This window comes from Lipotes vexillifer, unplaced genomic scaffold, assembly GCF_000442215.2.
Source record: "Lipotes vexillifer unplaced genomic scaffold, Lipotes_vexillifer_v1.1 scaffold1048, whole genome shotgun sequence".
NCBI lineage: Eukaryota > Metazoa > Chordata > Mammalia > Artiodactyla > Lipotidae > Lipotes > Lipotes vexillifer.
The window spans coordinates 391161-396568 of NW_006785351.1; positions in this window are offsets into that span (position 1 = coordinate 391161).

Below are 5408 nucleotides of genomic sequence, written 5' to 3' on the forward strand. Positions count from 1 at the left end.
CCTGCAATGCGAGCACAGAGTCTTAACTGCTTGACCACCAGGGAAGTCCCTAACCCACTTAATTCTTCACAACAACCCTATGAAGTTGGTACCATTCTATCTCCATTTACAGATAAGGAGACTGAGGCTGAGTGACTTCTCTAGGGTCACCCAGATAGTAGGCGCCAGAGCTGGGATGTGAACCCAGACATTTGTTCTCGTGACCCCCAGTTTGCACAATCTCCCTCATGCCTACATTCCATTTAGAACACTGACTTCAGAACTGCCTGTGAACTCCCATTCTTCCTCTGTGTATCCTACTACTTCTAGAGTAGTCTGTCCTCCAGACTATTTCCCCTGAGCAGGTGCTCTTGAGAGAAATCTTTCACTTCAGTTTTCTCACTCATCTTTTTCTTCTCCTCCTAATACCTCTTTTCCAAACACTCAGACTATGCTGATTCAGGAATAAATGGGAATGTCCCAAATATCTGACATTTAAAAAAACGATGGAAGAGCAGGAGTTGGGGGAGGTGATTCCTATTCAATTCTTTCCTACCTAAGGCTTAGCATGCAGAGGGCCATGCTAAGGCGGATAGAAGGTGAAATCGAAGAACAACACACACCATCTGCCCATATGGGAGCGGGGGAGTGAATACTGAAACCTTCAGGCCAATAGGTCTAAGATCTAGAAGTTTTTCAAAGCCTTTAATACAATTTATCTAAATACTAGCGGATAGAATGACTTAAAACATCAGTAAGGTGGATCAGCTGTATGGAAAGGGAAAAGGGAGAGATAGGAAACAGTAGAAGCTAAACAACTGCCACTTAAGTCGTTCGAAAATTAGAGAGAGCCAACACCCTTCACTCTGCTATACAATTTCAGAGCTCTGTGAGGAACATGATACTAGACTCCAAATAAGGATAGATCCCAGCTCTTAAAATGCAAGGATGAAACAAGAGAAACTCTTGAGGGGCAAATGGAGAACTGACTGAGCAGAGCTGCTCAAGGGAGTGGAAATTAATTACAGTAAAGCTGGTTTCATAATACAGAGTGAGAAGACCATCAAGGCCCAAGGTAAGAAGCATTGGTATATATCCACGATGGAAAAGAGAGACCTTTCCTTGCATTAATAATGTTCCTGGAAAAGGAACTCTCTATATAGTAAGTTAAGAATTACAACAGCCTCTCTGGAGATCAGAAACAAGTTTGAAAAAGAAATAAAAAACAGTGTAATGATGAGAGCTGTAGGAAGTGACTTCTGTGAGCCGTTGTGAGAACAGGGGTGACTGAATCAGGCACACTGTCAGAAGAAGAGGGAATGGGGTAAGACAATGATTTGAAAAGTACAAAGATGTCATGTATGTAGGGCTTTTAAAAAAATCATCATTTATTATTCCTCTCAGAACAGGCATGCTTTGAGACAAAAGACAAGGTCAGCACAGCTTCAAGAGAAGCACAATTCCATGTTTTATGTGCATTTGATGAAAAATTTTAAGTGAATCTAAAATAATTCTGATAAAGGACTGACCATATTCTGAAACTTCCTGAGGACAGTACCCTACCCGCTCTGAGTGCTGATAGATGAGAATTCTTCTCCAGACAAACGTTTAGCCGTTCTGTATCCTTCCTCCACTGGGGCAGGCCTCCCGGCCTATGAGTTGAATCAACGCTAGGACGGACAAACATACATCCTGGATTTTCAGGGGCAGGATGAATTTAAATCAGCCTCAATTTTTTCCACAAGTTTAGCGACTTTTGCTCATATATCCTGACGGTGGGCAGGAAAATAAAGTCATTCTACCGCAGGGCAGAAGCTTTTAGAAGTTTCATTTTTTTCTATTGTTTCCCACTGGCTTAGCTGCTCCCTTTCTTCTTCCAGGCTTTTCAAATATTTCCCTCTTCTTTTTTCTTTGTTATCTTCCATCATCTTTGCCTTCCTTTCTTCTTGAAACCCTCGACCTGGCTAGGAGGTCTCGCTGGTCTGCAGAATGGGGCTGGCACAATACTAGTCACCTCACTGCATTCACTTTTTTGCTGACAGTGTTCTCTTCCTCTGAAGAACAAAGTAAAACATGTTCTTCAACTCAGAACCTTACTTCCCCTACACGCCCAAATCTTCCGTGAGCTTACTCTCAATTACAGACTTTCATATGACCTGTTGCTACTGTCCCTTCCCAGGGGCAGTAAGGTAATAATTAATAATAATAATAATAATAATAATAATAATAATGTTTTGTTTTCCTATCTCAGGGAACAAAGCCTGCGGTTGGTGATCCAGTCACCTTCTCCGGTGGGTTTATCAGATGCCGGCAGAGGGTACTGTCCGAACCTAATTGTGTAATCTCGAACGGGGGTGGGCTCGGCGGAGGTCCTTCCTACATCCCAGCATGCGTCCAGGGGACTCTCATTTCCTGGGGTTCCTCTGACCTTGCTTTCCTAGCCTCACAGGAACCCCGACTGAGGGTCCGTCCCTGCCCTAAATAGAACATTGGGCACTAGTGACGAACATCCATTTCACAAAGCGAGCGAAAAGCAGCACTCACCTCCGTTCAGCTGTTTCCTCAACCACGCCCACCTTTGGAACTGACCATTCAGCGTCGGACTTTATGTATCAGCACCTGATTGGTGGATAATGGAGGGCTCGTTAGAGAGGGCTGATGCCATTGGGCAGTCTCTCCACGCGTTGTAGGCAGTGGAAACTAGTTCGAAAAGCTAGCGACCAGGCGGGGGACCTTTTGGTCAGAGGCAGCTTCTCGGAGGAGGTCTGTTGCCTTAGCAACGGCGGAAGCTCGGGGCCGGCGTCTGCAGTTTGGCCGAGCGTTGAACCCACGGTCATGCCGGGGACACTAACCCCAATTTCTTCAGCAAGCCTTTCCAGATTGACAGAAGAGATAGAGTAGCCTCGATTGCCCCATTCCTGTCATTTTTATTCTTTATCTCCAAAGTATTTTTATTTGTCACCCTCAAAGTAAAAGTCCACTTGCCTTGACATGGGCATAAGAAATACTTTTATTTTATGGGTCAATGTAATTTTTTAAAATAAGTAAACTGTGAAAACTTTGCCAGGTAGCGTTTTTCTCATTTCACTACATTTTCTATGAGAAAAACACTTTCCCTGCTTGTTATTTATATGCTTGCTAGACATTTGTATTTCTTCTCACATAGATTACATCACGAATCCCTGCCACATTCTGAAATTTTCAGATACGTTAACAGATGCAAGAAAGAGTAAAGGAACATTTTGAAGTCACTTAGAGTGGGATAGGAGTCGGCCACTGTTAGGGATATTTTCCCACCATCCCATTCCTAATAGCCTTGGTTTAAAGATAACAGACTACTTTTTCTTCTCAGAGATGGAGGATACTAATGGAGAAGAGGAGGAAGAAGCAGACAAAGAGGGAAAGTGGTATCATCTACCAGGCATTCTTGCATATCCTCAGTGTAAACAAATTTCCCTCTCCCAAAATAGTTTTAATGTTATTTTTATGTGTGTATGCAAATTTTCCCTTTTTTTAAATTAAGAATTTATTTTTAATGAGCAGTTTTTGGTTCACAGCAAAACTGAGGAGCAGAGATTTCCCATATACCTCTTCACCCCACACCCACATAGCTTCCCCCATTATCAACATCCTTCACCAGAGTGATACATTTATTGCAACTGATGAACCTACATTGACACATCATCATCACCCAAAGTCCACAGTTTACTTTAGGGTTCACTCTTGGTGTTGTATGTTCTATGAGTTTAGACAAATTATGTATGTATTTTAGCAAATAACCCCAAAGCATTTGGATCTAAGTTTGTGAAATAGCAGGTTAATAGCTGGCTGATCCTAGTTTGAAATTTAAAAGCAAGAAGAAGGAAAAGGAGAAATATGACTTTTAAGTAATGTACTGGTTTTCTTATATAGCTCTGAAGGCAGTTCCAAGAAGAATTCCATAGACATTCTGAGCAATGTTGTCATGTCACCTGGAAGTAGACATATAGCTTCCTATGGGGACTCCTTTGAAAAGCAATCCTCATTTGGATGTATAAATTCTGATAATCAAAATTAGTTCATCTTTCTTTTTTTTTTCTCCTCTTCCATCTATCACATTTTCACAAGGATGTGGGGAAAGACTTAATAGATTTATTTCAATTAAAGCTACTTTGAAATGTGAAAAATATAAATATGGAGTTTATTACTATTATTTTAGTCATTACCAAATTATTACCAAAATTCTTAGTCATCGCTGATTACATCCTGTGGTACTAGGATTAAAACAGGCTATAAATGTGCTACTGAAAGATTATGTAGATCAAAATTGAAAATGTTGAACAAAATATTTTCCTGTTGACATTGCATTGTTATTTGAGACACATTGAAAGAATTTTTATTTCTGCCACTTTGAAATTAGTAGGCATTCCTAATTCTCTCTTTAAATTTTTCTAGCCCCTATGTTGTTAGTGAAATGTATGTATTGAACCACATGGGATCGCCAGGATTTTGATTTTATTTGGTCAAAACAGTCACGTATGGACAATTTCATGTGATTCAACCTAATATCTGAATAAGGAAAATTTCACTTAAATATTTTGAAGTTGTCCTTTTTTCGATATAAATGGTCACCTTCTAACGTATTGATTTTATAAGTTAAGATTTTATATACTGGGTCTACTTACAGCAGGACCCATTTAAATTTTACCAGACTTTTCTGTTTTGCACATGTGTGGTATGATATTCTGACTAGAAATTCAGGAATTTAAGGGCAACTAGAAACCTTTCAGCACATGTCTTTTGCAGCATTAACCACAATCCTCCCTGACAAGTTGGAGGTTACTGACTTTGAAATGTAGCCAGTGCTGAGAACCCAGGGTGTATTCTTTCCATGACCCCTAAAAACTGGCCTGTTTCCTATTAATGATTTTTTGTTTTGTTTGAGGTATTTTATGGTCTAGTTTCCTTGTTAATTTACAGATCTTCTGCCATTCTTCTTGTACAACTCATTTTCCTTGTGGTGGGTCTTACCAAAAGATACCGTGTACAGAAAAGGGGCTTCTGGAAATTATCATGTTTCAGCAACGAAATTGTTTAAACATCTGACTATCATTTACAACCAACATCTCTGGTCTCATCCATGGAAAATATCACACATAGCAGAGAAAATTTAGAAGAGCTGGCAGAATATATCTGTTGAGTTTGCATCGTGCACTGTTCAAATGGGTTCCTAGGAGACCTCAGACCAAGGCTCTTTGTTACTTCAGTATAATTTTCTGTGTGTTCCTTTCTGCAGAGAGCTGAAGATCAGAGTCTGGCTTTAAAGGTGAACTTGAGAAATCAATTAGTCCATCCTCCTCCTGTCCGGAAACTCAGCATCATGATGCACAGAGAGTCTGTCTTCAGGGCAAAAGGAGGCTCTTTAAAATTTGGGGGCAGGCAGGAAGCAC